This window comes from Balaenoptera physalus (assembly GCF_965194825.1).
Source record: "Balaenoptera physalus genome assembly, chromosome: 15".
In the NCBI taxonomy this organism is placed as follows: domain Eukaryota; kingdom Metazoa; phylum Chordata; class Mammalia; order Artiodactyla; family Balaenopteridae; genus Balaenoptera; species Balaenoptera physalus.
The window spans coordinates 74,759,099-74,774,593 of NC_138894.1; positions in this window are offsets into that span (position 1 = coordinate 74,759,099).

Genomic DNA, 15,495 nt, shown 5'->3' on the forward strand with positions numbered 1-15,495 from the left:
CTTGGTTTGTACATCTTATTCTTCACAGTGCCTGGCACGGCATCTAGCACATAGAGGGTGTTCTGTGTTAGGTGAACGGACACCAGATCAGTTTACAATAGTTCTGCAATGCAAGTTTTCTTAAACCTAAGCTCTGAAAATTAAAAGTTCAGTCCGAGATCAGAGAAGAGTCTCCAATCAGTGAAAAGATAAAAAGTACTTCTCCCCACCCTCTGCCCACGCCCAGGGATAGATGTGTGATTCTCCCTGGGGCTCAGGAAGCAGCTGTCAGAGTATACCTCAACTGTGAAGGTTGCCACTAAGTACAAAGGACAATTCCTTTCCTGGCAGGTACAACTTTTACTCACGATTGCTTTCATTGATGGGCGTTAAGAAAAATAAATGAAAAGACCATCGGCTTCTGCCAGTTTTGACCTTCGAGATTTGACAGCCCAAGGCTTGTAGTGGGGCTCTTTTGAGCTGGTTGCCTTCATTTTCCCACTGTGCCCTGGGTATTTGATGGATTGAACACTAAGAAGATGAGAGGATTGTGAATACCTGTAAACCCCTCGGCTTGTCAAAATGGCATTCTGGCAAATCCCATAATGATAAATATATGTTATATGCAAAGAGAAGTCAAAATGCATAAAAACAATCACTTCTTATCTCAGGAGTGCTTACTGAGCTTCACCATTTCCCAGTGGGGAGGGAGATATTAAGAATAGGTGGAGGTATTAGGCGATACACCACTGGTGTCAAGGAATTCACCCATTCATTCTATCATGCGTTCTGTCAACAAATATTTATGAGTCTTACTCTGTCCCAGGCACTGGTTGGACTCTGATGGTTCATCCTGCCTTCAAGGGGCTCAGAATGAGGTTTGGTGTTGGACCACATCAGGGACAGTTGCAATGCTGTGATGGGTGTGTGCACAGGCGCCACGGAGGTGCTGGTGACAAGCTGGCACAGAGAAGACAACTGAGCTGGCTCTGATGGGAGAAGGGGAGTGGTCAGGTGGACAAGGAGAGGAAGGCACCCCATACAAAGGGGGCACATACGCCAAGGCCTGGCAGCCTGAGAAAGTAGGTGGTGTGCTGGGGCCGCGTGATCGCTCAGCCACCCTGCCCCATCCAGTCTCTCAGCGTGCCCAGACTCTCAGGCGTTTGTCCCACTGGCTTGTGTGGCAACAGAACCCAACCGCTCCCCACCGAGGCAGTCTCCAGACAGAAAGGTCTCTAGACCCCCACCCCTAGCCCACCTCTTCTTGCAGCAAACATCCTGCTACAAGTGCTCAAAAGATTTCACCCTGGGTCCAGGCACTTTTCATACTTTCTCTTTCCCCCTGGTAGGATCTACCTCCCTGGAGACAGTCCATGTATGCAACTATTTTCTGCTCCAGCACAAGTGGATTTCAGAGTACAGGCTCTTTATGCTTTTTGGCTACTGTTGGCTCAGACCCCAGGACTCTCCTGTCATCTTCCCTTCCTCCCCTCCTTCTCCTTCGCAGGAAGAGTAGCTAAGGCAGGTTATCCCTCATGGATTGCCTCCACCTCATTCTCTGCCAGAGATCCTTATTCATTCTTCAGCACCCAGTTCAATTTCTCCTCCTCTGAGAAGCTCTTTTAGGGTTCCTAGAATGGCACTGGCCCTGCGGCCTGTGATGATCCACCTGCAGTCCTGGCTCTCCCGCTAGTCGCCAGGGATCCAGTGCTCTCTCACGGCTGGCTTCTTCCTAAGTGCCAACACATCGAGAACAGAGAAAGTGTGAGGCTGCTGGCAGGGGACGAGCCAGCACCCTGGCAGCCTGAGTAGGGGCTTGCCTCCCTTCCTTCATTCCTCTTAATTTGTATAATAATAATAATAATAATAATAATAATAATAATGAGGATGAGATGGAAAATTTTAGTCCTTGTTTGGGCTGCTCTAGCAAAATACCACTGATTGGGTGGCTTATAAACAACAGAAGTTTATTTCTTACAGTTCTGGAGTCTGGAGGTCCAAGATCAGGGTGCCAGCAGGAAGAGGGCCCTCTTCCTGGTTCATAGTTAGTGCCATCTCTCTGTCCTCACACGGTGGAAGGGACAAGGGAGCTCTCTGGAGCCTCTTTTATAAGAGCACTAATCCCATTCATGAGGGCTTCACCCTCATGACCTATTCACGTCCCAAAGGCCCCACCTCCTAACGCTACCACATTGGGGCTTAGACTTCCACATGTGAATTTGGGGCTGGGGGCGGGGAACACATTCAGACCATAGCCAGGAGATAACTGGTGCTTCCTCTGTGGTGCTGGGCATTGTTCTAAGTGTCTTCCACGTATCATCTCACTTAACATTATACTTACCACCACTCAACCAGGGAGGCACTTTTATTACCTGCATTTTATAGTGGGGAGGAAGCTGAAGCTCAGTGTGGTTAAGTAACTCCCCCAGAGTCACACAGCTAGTACAGCAGACAGGATTTGAACCCAAGTAGTCCAGCTCCAGAGTCCATACTCTCAATCACTATGCTATGGGCTTCCCTAGCACCAATAATTAGGAATACATTATCATTTATGTGTGATGGTTAACGTTTAATTATTCTTAATAAATGCCCAGCTGCATATTTTCTATGGTATATATATATATAAAATCCTTCCCATCCAAAATTAAGGGCAAAATTCTAAGGCCTCAGCCCACAGAAGAAACACATTTTGGAGAGCAGGCAGCCCTGAGGACAGGAACTAGAAAGCATTATGCCTGGCCCTGCAGAAGGTCATTCATAGAAAGTCCAACCAGGGAATGTGGCCTCGGATTCCTTTTTCCTGAAGCTCTATTCCAATCCTGCCCCGCTGCCTGCAGGTATCAGGTCTCTGTCTGTGGTAAGGAGGCAAAAACAGGTGATGGAATCATCAGCTCTTTTAACTGTAGTGGGAAAAGGTTAGGTAACTGGTGCTGACAGCACAGGAGTAAAGAAACACCACACCTGCATAATCACCCAGGTCAACCTTGCACTCACTCCAGGCCTCAAAGTAAAGCTCCCTGTTTTTCATTACCTGGCCTGCTTCTAAATTTTCTTTTTTCCTTTTTGTTTTGTTTATAGTGCCGCACTCACATGTCTAGCTAAACTCCTTGCTGTTAGAAGAGAGATGCATTCTTTTATGGTTCAAAGCCTTAGCTAAGAGCTGATCAACCAAGTGATTTCACATTTAAAAGGCTTTACAAAATCTACACATGGATTTGGTGCAATGTCTCTTCCTGAGAGAATCTTACATCGCTAAACTCCATGAGGAGAGTTCCCACTGCTTTCAGGTTACTGATAGCTTTCCCTCTGCCAGTGGGTAAGTCTTGTGGTGGCAAGAACGGGGAGGGCTTGAAAGGAAGGCCACAGCTTTCGAATAGAGCAGGCTAAGCCCAGGCGTGAGAACTAGCACTGCCAGTGGCTTGGATATTTCTTGAGGCCATTCACCCAAAGGCACCAGGTTACCTGAGTGTCTGGGGCCTTCCTCCACCCACAGGGTAACTTTGCTTAAATGACTGGTGAGCAATGGGCCCCTGAGGAGAGAGTCTGTTTCCTCCCTGGCCCTGCTGCTTGACTCCGATTTTCAGTCCATTTGAAGGAGTGTGAGGGAGAAGCCAGGGCCAAATTGTTATTCTGTGTTGTATTGTTAATTCTGTGGAATGCTCCTTGAAGCCTTTGAGGATGACAACCTCAGTGACTCTTTCTGGGTATTAGGAAGTCCCAAAACGGAGCAAGTCAAGACCTTAAGGAGGGAACTGGCAGGTGAATATTGCAGGCTGTTGTTAATCCCTTGCTTCAAACCCTTCAGTAAAACCCTGTCCAACCCAGGCTCAAGTCTGAGGTCATTGGCATGGCACCAACCCTGACCTGGCCCCACCTCTCTTGAGCCTGCCTCACCCCATTCCTTGAGACCCGTACTTCATTTACATCAACTACTTACAGTTGCCCCCAAGTAAAGCAAGTTGTTTCAAGCCCTCTTGTCCCCCTCCACACACACACACCTCCCTGACCACCGCATACAGTCTTTCTCCTCTTTCAAGAATGAATCTCTTAGTTCCTCTTCCATCAAGCCTTTCCTGAGACTCTACACCCACCCCAAGCAGAGTTAATTACACTGTCCTTTGCACCAACTTTTGTTGCCTGTTCCACATCTCTATTAGAGCTCTCAACACTGTACCACATCTGTTTCTTTACACGTCTTTCTCACCAAGTAGGCTCCCTAAGAATAGGGATGGGCATTATTTATCATTGTATCTCCAGTGCCTAGCACAGTGCCTGACTCACAGTGTATGTTCAAGAAATGCTAACTAGGGACTTCCCTGGCAGTCCAGTGGTGAATACTCCACGCTTCCACTGCAGGGGGACGCAGGTTCGATCCCTGGTTGGGGAACTAAGATGCTGCATGGCGCAGCCAGAAAAAAAGAAGAGAAGAAAAAAAAAGAAATGCTGACTAAATGAACAAACTCTCAAATTAATTGGGCCAGGAACTCTTCAAGAACTTGAGATATAATTTTAAGGGGAAAAAAATGCACCTAGAAAGCTCTTGACCAAAATTTTACCTCCATCTTCCACAACAACTTACTTCCTTCTACCCAACCCCAAATATATTGCCTGTCCTCAGCCTGTGTCATCTTCATTTGTAGCCTAACCATCCCACACTGCTAAGCAAATGCTGGCATACATTAGCCTCAGAAATAAGTGGTTCCAATGTTTTCTGATTACCCCCCTGTGATCCTTTTATCCCTTCCAATTTTCTAAGTAATTTCCTATATATATTTCCTATATATTTTTTCTATGTTTCCTAATCTTCCACAAGAGACTTCTACTTGGTACTTTTCCCCCAATTTCTCCCTTTCCTTAGTTTACTACTAGTCTTTACATCCCCACTTTAAGCACACTGGCTCCTGTTGAGTTTTTTATCGTTTCACACAAGCTAGGATGAATTCCAGTTGCATTCTCTCCACTGTTCCTTGAATATCCCCTCCATTATCTTGTTTTTCTCTCCCAGGACTACCATTCCTCCCTGACTGCATGGAATTTTATTCATTATTCTATCTCTATCGGATGTTTACCTGCAGGCCGCAGAGAGACTCCTCTGTCTGGAGTTTTCCAGCCTGGTCACTCTCCATAGGGAGCCTCTTGGTGCCCATTGGGTCATCCTCTCAATAGACGTAGATGATTTCCATTTCTAAAAATCCCCATTTGTCTGTCATCTTTCTTGATTAACCTTCTGCCACCTTGCCTAAGTTGTCTAACTGGCCTCTGGGCTATGGGGAGCCAGTGACAGCAGATTCATTGTGTATGGAATGTGAGCCAGATGAATTTGGTGGCTGACAAAGCCAGAATTCAGATAAAAATAAAAACTCCTGCATTTCAGTGTATGTCCGTGGTCCTTGGGTCCTTGGCCTTCTTCTGTGGCTGCCTCTCCGAGTTCACATTCCCACTTAACCATTTATGCTAAGATGGGTTAAAGGCATAGTCTAGCTAGCAGAACTTGGAAAATATTTCAGTCATAGAATTATCAAGCATTAAAGAACCTTAAAAGTTATTGAATTCATGATACAGCCACTATGGAGAACAGTATGGAGGTTCCTTAAAAAACTGAAAGTAGAACTACCATACGACCCAGCAATCCCACTACTGGGCATACACCCTGAGAAAACCATAATTCAAAAAGAGTCATGTACCACAATGTTCATTGCAGCTCTGTTTACAATAGCCACGACATGGAAGCAACCTAAGTGTCCAGCAACAGATGAATGGATAAATAAGATGTGGCATATATACACAATGGAATATTACTCAGCCATAAAAAGAAATGAAATTGAGTTATTTGTAATGAGGTGGTTGGACCTAGAGACTGTCATACAGAGTGAGGTAAGTCAGAACGGAAAAACAAATACCATATGCTAACACATATATATGGAATCTAAAAAAAAACCAAAAACAATGGTTCTGAAGAACCTAGGGGCAGGACAGGAATAAAGACTCAGATGTAGAGAATGGACTTGAGGACACGGGGAGGGGGAAGGTTAATCTGGGACAAAGTGAGAGAGTGGCATGGACATATATACACTACCAAATGTAAAATAGATAGCTAGTGGGAAGCAGCCGCATAGCACAGGGAGATCAGCTCGGTGCTTTGTGACCACCTAGAGGGGTGGGATAGGGAGGGTGGGAGGGAGATGCAAGAGGGAGGAGATATGGGGATATATGTATATGTATAGCTGATTCACTTTGTTATACAGCAGAAACTAACACACCATCGTAAAGCAATTACACTCCAATAAAGATGTTAAAAAAAAAAAAAAAAGTTATTGAATTCAAGCCCTTTGCCACCCCTAACCAATGCAAGAGTCTCTTCCTAAGCTCCTCTGACTTTAGCTCACCTGGCTCCAACCAGTAGAACCCTCACCATCTTGCACAGCAGACCACCCCATCATGGGGCAGCTAAAGCTGCTAGGAACAACTTGCTAATGGCCCCCTCATTGGCTTTGTTCCCTTGGAAAGTTACTGAATGTCTCTAAAAAGTTATTTAATTTCTTCAAGCCTCTGGTGTCTCATCCATAAAATGGGAACAGTAATACCTACCTTGTAGGATCTTTGTGAGGATTATTGCTTTGAACAATGATAGCGAATATATATTGAGTGCTTACCATGCTCATAGCACCAAGGCATATGATTGCATTTAATACCACAATTTCTCTATGAAGTAGTACTATGATAATGTATACAAGGCACCTAGGATCATTTGAGTAGACAATATATGTCAGTCCCTTTCCCATTTCACCATTATCTTGATCCTCTATTTCTCCTCTAAAATCACATAGAACAAGCCTACTTTCTCCTAACAAGGCAGTTTTTCATTGGAGGATAGTTTTCATGTCTCTTCTTAACTTTTTTCCCCAGGCTAAACAATTTTAGTTTCTTCTATAGCATATTTTCCAGAGCCACATTCTTCCAATGTGATCTTACTAGTGAAGGGGTAAGGGACTTATTCTTCAGTGATCTGGAAAACCCCACCCACCAATGTAGGGTAAACTTGACTCTTTCTTCCACTAGCTGTATCTACTGTTTGAAACCCAGACACCCGAGAGTTGACACCATTAGGAACTAGGGAGGCTGCCAGAGCATTCCATCAAAGTCAAGTCTCAGACTGTTCCCATCGGTTTTTGCCGATGGAGAATCCTTATGTTTCTCTTGCAAAGAATGCTTTTGTTTACTACTGACATTCCCAAAAATGTCTGATTCAAAAAGAAATTTAATTCCGGCCCCAGCTTTCACGTCATCTTGCTTTGTCTGTCATCCTTGTGGTCTGCCAGTTTTGCCCCTTTGTTCCCCTAATTGCCAGAGACATTTTTATACTGAGTAAATTGCATCAGGCTCACTGCAAAATGAATCAATTTGGAAAGAGTATGAGCTGCACTGTTGTCTTAAGTGTGCATTAACATTTAGATGTGTTATTTAAAACAGGTCTGGGGTTAGTGCCAGGGAGACAGCCTCATGACTATTCTGACTCACTCTCTGTGGCTGAACTTCACAGAAGGGAACTGGAGAACCCTATAACCCATCACCAGCCCTGTTTAATTCTCCATCCCTCTAGGGAAGGCTGAACTAGGTGAGATCTTTTAAGAGCTCAGATTTGGGAACTTGATTGACAGACTGAGTTTGACTTGGTGATCTCTGAGTGAAACACAGCTGGAAGTAGGAGACGACGGGGTGGGAGTGGGGGGGAGCATCTCTTCCTCTCCCATCATCCATCAGACACACACATGACATCTAGGTTTAAGCGCAAACCAGACAGCCAGAGTCCTTGGCAGTAAAACATAGCACACACAAAGAAACAAAACACACCAGCCACCCTCTCTAGTGTAAAAATTAAACAATGCTCTGGAAACCAGTGAAAAAGAAAAGCGGCCATCCGGATGATCAGGTGGTGATTCAATAAGCTAATTCTTTTACCATCAGAAAAGTCAGGTAATATCTCCATTAGTAGCAGAAGGTTTAAAAATTGCAGAGAGTGGCAACACCAGGACAGTTGTCTGATTTATGCTTTCTCAATCACCTGAGCTCATCGCCTAAACTGGTAATGGACTCCATCCATCAAAAAATTATCCCATCTGGCATCCTGGTTTCTAAAGGAATCTGGACGTCCTCATAGAGAATTGGCTAAATGATATAATGTGTGTGAAAGCCCTTAGCGCAGTTCCTCAGTTAAAAGGGGGTTGAATCCATTCAGTCTATTTTAATTTTATGTTCAGAGATATGATGGTGCATTAGATTACACAAGAGAAATAAAATATCAATTGTATAATACCATAATTAAGATCTCAAAGCCTGAGATGTACAACTGCGAGGATTGTAAGGATGGCACCTTCTCAGGGAGATCTGCCGGACATCTCTGTCCCTGTGTGTCCCTTCTCTCTTAGCCCCTAAGGCTCTTTGTGAGTAATGGCTCCAATCTCATGGGAAGTCACCAACTATGTGCATTTCTGCCCATTTCTCTCAGTGGAGCCCCAGCTTCATGCAGGCTTTCATTTTGGTGTCTACAGAGTCCAAAACAGTGCCTGGCACACGATACATATTCAGTAAATACTTGTTGACTGAGAAATAATTCCAAATAGAACTCAAAAATATTGTCATGCTAATTTCTGAGTTGAAGTAGATGCTAGGTAAGGGTATCTGCCTCTGTGCTAGGCAGGCAGAAAGCTGTAGAATCTCTGACCAGAGATAGAACACAATGCATAAAGACCACTGCTGCCACTTGCATAGCACTTACTATATAGTGGGCGTCGTTCTAAGAGCCTTTACCTAGATTTACCTATTTAATCTTCACCATAGTTCTGTGAGGTAACATTGTTATTATCCCCATTTTATGGATGAAGACACTGAGCTTGCCCACAGTCCCACTAGTACTGATCAGAGCTGGGATTTGAACCCACAGGGTCTCACCCCAGAGCCCAGGGAAAGGGAGGGGGAGGAGGGTCAGATCTGCGCTCCAACCAAGTCCCCAGTAGTGCACTTATTTCCTTTTACTTATAGGCAAAATTGAATAACAAACCACTAAGGGGAGGGGCACAAACATAACATTTTGCTGGATAAACTGAGGCAGCATGGAGATAAGGAAGTCTGCGTGCATTCTGCTGCTGTGTGGGAACCCCCGCTGAGCTGGGACCCCAGACTCCTGCTCTCCCACTGCCCGAGCCCCCCCTCAAATCACTGGACCCTGCCCTCCTCAGCCCTGCTCAGTCAGGCTTGAACTGACTGTTCACATCTGTGTGAATAGGATTTCCAAAAGCTCTGGAGGAAAAGTGCAAAAAATCTGTCTCTTTTCCAGTTGGCTCTGAAAATATCTTCCTCTAATTGAACTTTCCCCTCTTGCTAATGCTTTTTGATGCCTGCACTTAATTGCTTTTAAACAGGAAGCTGCTGTGATCAGAGAATTCAGAGTTACATCTGCATCTTTTGTGCTGAAACTATTTTACCATATGCTTTTAAAGCTGGTTACAGGTTGACTTTGATGAGAGCAATGTAGGTCTCACTGGTCTTGCTATAATTAGTTGCCTGCTTACATGACTGGGGAGAGAAAATTATTTATTGATTCCCACTTCAAAAAGAAAATCCACAAGCGTGTTTCCTACAACCACGTAATTCCATTCTGACTCCCATCTTGGTGAGATCTTGCACCATGGCCCACCTCCCACTCTCTTTCTGTCCAGGGTTGCCTTTCTCTTTGCCTTCATTCATTCACTCGTTCATTCATTCATTCACTAAATACTTATCTCAGTGAGTATTCCTCTACTGCATGCAGGGAAAGGTACGGGATGGTGGGGAAAAAGCTGAGAACAAGCAGAAAAAATTGCTGTCCTCATGAAGCTTGCATTCTAGAGGATGAAATGAATATTATATTACTAATTACATGTATAATCATGCAGTTACCATAATGATACATGACGAAGGAGTGTAGGCTTCTATGAGCTCTTAAAAGAGGGAACCTGGGCTTCCCTGGTGGCGCAGTGGTTGAGAATCTGCCTGCCAATGCAGGGGACACGGGTTCGAGCCCTGGTCTGGGAAGATCCCACATGCCGCGGAGCAACTAGGCCCGTGAGCTGCAATTACTGAGCCTGCGCTCCGCAACAAGAGAGGCCGCGATAGTGAGAGGCCCGCGCACCGCGATGAAGAGTGGCCCCCGCTTGCCGCAACTACAGAAAGCCCTCGCACACAAACGAAGACCCAACACAGCCATAAATAAATAAATAAATAATTCAAAAAAAAAAAAAAAAAAAAGAGGGAACCTGACCCCGGCCAGGGGATCAGATGAGCCTTCCAGAGGAAGTGGGCTTTGAACTGAAGTCTGAAGAAAGAGGAGTATTATGACTAGTGGGAAGATTCTTTCTGGGAGTAGAACAGCATATGAAGGCCCTGAAGGTGAGATCGTTTTGAGGAAATAAAGGAAAACTGATGCATCTGGGTCTGAAAGTAAAGGAAGGGCTTACTGGGGAAAAGGATGGGGAGAAAGGCAAAGGAGGGATCAGACACATTTAGGATCACAACCTTTGTCTTAAGAGCCAAGGAAAGCTGATGTAGAGTTTTAAGGATAGAACTGTGAGTGAATTAGTTTTAAGGATAGAACCGTGAGTGAATTGGAGGTAGAGCAAAAGTGTCTGGAGACTCCAGACTTTTTCAGTGGTCCAGAGGACGGGGAGGGTAGTCCTGTAGTCAGAAAGTGAGGTATAGAGAGACGTGAACAGGCTTGTACATATCTATGTACAAGGTACAATGGACAAGATTAGTGCTGGACTGGATACAGGTGAGAGAGAAAGGAAGGTATTTTTGCCTTGACCAATCGGGTAGATGGAGCGATTCATTAAAACAGGCAGAAGTGAAGGAGGCACATGTGTAGAGAGGAAAGTAGAAATTTTAGTTTGGAGATGGAGTTTTTAGAATCTTATAAACATCCAAGTGGATATGCAGGTGGACATGGGGCTCTGGAGCTCAGAGAAAGGATCTGGGCTGAATAAAAATAAATTTGGGAGTTGTTAGCATGTTGGCATGACTTTGAAGCCAATGGGAACGTATTAAAACGCTTAGGAAATTAACTGGTAATAGATCATCGACCTAAATATAAAATCTAAAACTATGAAATTTCTGGAAGAAAAGATAGAGAAAATTTCAGAAAGTTGTGTAAGCAAAGGTTTCTTAGCACACGAAATGTATAAACTATACAACAAAATATTGATCAATTGGAATTTATCAAAATTAAATACTTTTGCTCTTCAAAGGATTCCATTTAAAAAATGAAAAAACAGAATAGGAGAAAATATTTGAGATTTTATCTATACCTATATCCATACCTATACATTTGACAAACGGCTTGCACCCACCCAATTAAGAAATGATCAAAAGACTTTAATGGACACTACACAAAAGAAGATACAGAAATGCCATTAAGAGGTGTGGAAGTGGGTGTGCAGGTGGTTAGCTTGGAGCTGGTGAGAGATGGCAGCTGGAGGGGCAGAAGAATCAAGGTCACCTATTTGTGCCCCTTGGTCTGACTTACATGGCTAGAATACAGCTAGTCAGAATGGAGCCCCTGATTCATGAATTACCTCCCTCACGAAGGCTTCCTGGGATACTTAAGCCCACTCTGTTCTCTTTATTTCTCAATTCCATATAACTATCTAAACTAAATGACATTCCGGTGTCCCATCCCATCAGAGAATGCCTGTAGGTTGCTATACTAAATTCTTCGTTTACTTAGTCTATCAACATCCAGTGCTCTCTTTGTTCATAAATTGTTTTGTATAGATGTTTCTGGTTTCCCCAACGGGACTGTTCTTACTGTTCTTTTGCTATTAGTTATTGAATTTTTTTGTATAAGTTAGGCACTTTACAAATATTGTAGGTATTGAATACTTGTAAAAGCCTATGAAGTAAATATTACTAACTTCAGTTTACAGGGAAGACACTAAGCCTAAGGGAAATCAAATAACTTCCCAAAGCAATAGAACAGGATTTGAACTTCGGTTTTGTGGGTTCCGAGTTCTCAGTTCTTTATGAGTTCTAAAGCCTGCTCGTAAGCACTGAAGACATGGTCTCTTTCCAGTTGGGGCCATGTTTTATACTTATTTTGCACACCATTGTGATTGGTATGGTGCTAAGCACATGGCAGATGCTAAACAAATATTGATTTGTTCACTGATTGATTCCCTCAACTAATATTTTTATGCTTTGAAATAGCAACCACCTGCCATGAGGGACTCTTAAGGGGCTTTAAGAATGTCAATTATTGGGCACAAGTCATCCTTGCCAGAGCAGATGAAGAAATTAATTAAAGGAGCTCCAGGCTTTTTGTCACCGCCTTGGTGAGAGAAGAGAAAGGCAGAGCAGCTTCCTTCTCTCTGCTCATCCCAGCTGCCTTTCCACCTCTTCTGAGACTTCTTCTCTTTCCTTCTTCCAGAGAAGCCACAGGAATGTCAGGAGATTGGTCACCTTGACCCAGATCCAATGTAGGAACTTGTGTTACACCCATGACCCCCATAAGGAATTCTAGAGCAGGGAGTGGTGACTAAAGCCACTGCTTGGTCTTTCTTCTTCTGATTGCAAAGTGGCAAATCCCAAATGTGAACACAAACAGATAACAAGTATCTTGCAAATAAACATCCCTCACACGTAATCACCTAATCTCTCTCTCTCTCCCTCCCTCCCTCTCTCTCTCTCTCTCTAATGCTACCTTCTTTCTTTCTTCCTGGCACTCTAAAGGCCAAACAAGTCTCCATTACAATTGCTTACCTAAAAGGTTTTCTTAGTTGTTGTAAAAGGCATTCTATCGGAAATATACTGGAATAGATTCCAGTTATGTAGCCTTGATTTTTGCATAATTTAGGGTGAGTCACTGTTCTTTGATGAATCAGTTCAGGGATAAGAATTCATTCATGAATTAAGGTTTCCAAGGATTCATGAGGACCCAGAGTGAGATACTTGCCTAGAAGGTAGAAAGGCTCTTTTCTTCCATACTTCAGACTTTATATTCAGTGAAAAGCACAAGAGTAGGCGGGACCAAAGGGATTGTGCAAGTGAGTACAGAAAGCTTTTGCTGATCTAATTTACTCTTTTTTGTGTGTGTGTGCATGTGAAAACATTTTATGTATTAGATACAAATAGTATATTTATGAATATATTTAAGATGTTGTAAAATTCAGACACTTAGGGGCATTTAAGTTTTAGAGCCACTGAATGTTACCTGTTCCTTAATTTCTGTTTTTATATTTTATTTTGTTTATTGTTTTTAATAGATCTTTAATGGAGTATAATTGCTTCACAATACTGTGTTAGTTTCTGTTGTACAACAAAGTGAATCAGCCATATGCATGCACATGTCCCCATATCCCCTCCCTCTTGAGCCTCCCTCCCCTCCTCCCTATCCCACCCCTCTAGGTCATTGCAAAGCACCTAGCCAATCTCCCTGTGCTATGCTGCTGCTTCCCACCAGCCAACTATTTTATATTCGGTAGTGTATGTATGTTGATGCTACTCTCACTTCGCCCCAGCTTCACCCTCCCACCCCATGTTCACAAGTCCATTTTCTATGTCTATCTCTTTATTCCTTCCCTGCAACTAGGTTCATCAGTACCATTTTTTCTTTTTTTTTTTAAGATTCCATATATATGCATTAGCATACAGTATTTGTTTTTCTCTTTCTGACTTACTTCACTCTGTATGACAGACTCTAGGTCCGTCCACCTCACTACAAATAACTCAATTTCGTTTCTTTTTATGGCTGAGTAATATTCCGTTGTATCTATGTGCCACATCTTCTTTATCCATTCATCTGTCGATGCACATTTAGGTTGGTTCCATGTCCTGGCTATTGTAAATAATGCTGCAGTGAACATTGTGCTGCATATCTCTTGTTGAACTATGGTTTTCTCAGGGTATATGTCCAGTAGTGGGATTGCTGGGTCATATGGTAGTTCTATTTTTAGTTTTTTAAGGAACCTCCATACTGTTTTCCATAGTGATTGTATCAATTTACATTCCCACCAACAGTGTAGGAGGGTTCCCTTTTCACCACACCCTTTCCAGCATTTATTGTTTCTACCTTTTTTGATAATGGCCATTCTGACCGGTGTGAGGTGATATCTCGCTGTAGTTTTGATTTGCATTTCTCTAATAATTAGTGATGTTGAGCATCTTTTCATGTGCCTCTTGGCCATCTGTATGTCCTCCTTGGTGAAATGTCTATTTAGGTCTTCTGCCCATTTTTTAACTGGATTGTTTGTTTTTTGATATTGAGCTCCATGAGCTGTTTGTATATTTTGGAGATTAATCCTTTGTCTGTTGTTTCATTTGAAAATACTTTCTCCCACTCTGAGGGTTGTCTTTTTGTCTTCTTTATGGTTTCCTTTGCTGTGCAAAGGCTTTTAAGTTTAATTAAGTCCCATTTGTTTATTTTTGTTTTTATTTCCCTTACTCTAGGAGGTGGGTCAAAAAAGATCTTGCTGTGGTTTATGTCAGAGTGTTTTTCCTATATTTTCCTCTAAAAGTTTTATAGTGTCTGGTCTTACATTTAATCTTTAATCCCTTTGGAGTTTATTTTTGTGTATGGTGTTAGGTAGTGTTCTAATTTCATTCTTTTACTTGTAGCGGTCCAGTTTTCCCAGCACCACTTATTGAAGAGACTGTCTTTTCTCCATTGTATGTTCTTGCCTCCTTTGTTGTAAATTAGGTCCCCATATGTGCATGGGTTTGTCTCTGGGCATTCTGTCCTGTACCACTGAGCTATACTTCCGTTTTTGTGCCAGTACCATACTGTCTTCATTACTGTAGCTTTATGGTATAGTTTGAAGTCAGGGAGCCTGATTCCTCCAACTCCGTTTTTCTTTCTCAAGATTGCTTTGGCTATTCAGGGTCTCTTGTGTTTCCATACGAATTGTAAGATTTTGTGTTCTAATTCTCTAAAGAATGCCATTGGTAGTTTGATAGGGATTGCACTGAATCTGTAGATTGCTTTGGGTAGTATAGTCATTTTCACAATTTTGATTCTTCCACTCCAAGGACATGGTATATATCTCCATCTGTTTATGTCATCTTTGATTTCTTTCATCAGTGTTTTATAGTTTTCTGAGTACAAGTCTTTCTCCTCCTTAGGTAGGTTTATTCCTAGGTATTTTATTCTTTTTGTTGCAGTGGTAAATGGGAGTGTTTCCTTAATTTCTCTTTCTGATCTTTTGTTGTTAGTGTATAGGAATGCAAGAGATTTCTGTGTATTAATTTTGTACCCTGCAACTTTACCAAATTCATTGTTGAGCTCTAGTAGTTTTCTGGTGGCATCTTTAGGATTCTCTGTGTATAGTATCATGTCATCTGCAAACAGTGATAGTTTTACTTCTTCTTTTCCAATTTGTTTTCCTTTTATTTCTTTTTCTTCTCTAATTGCTGTAGCTAGGACCTCCAAAACTATGATGAATAATAGTGGTGAGAGTGGACATCCTTGTCTTGTTCCTGATCTAACAGGAA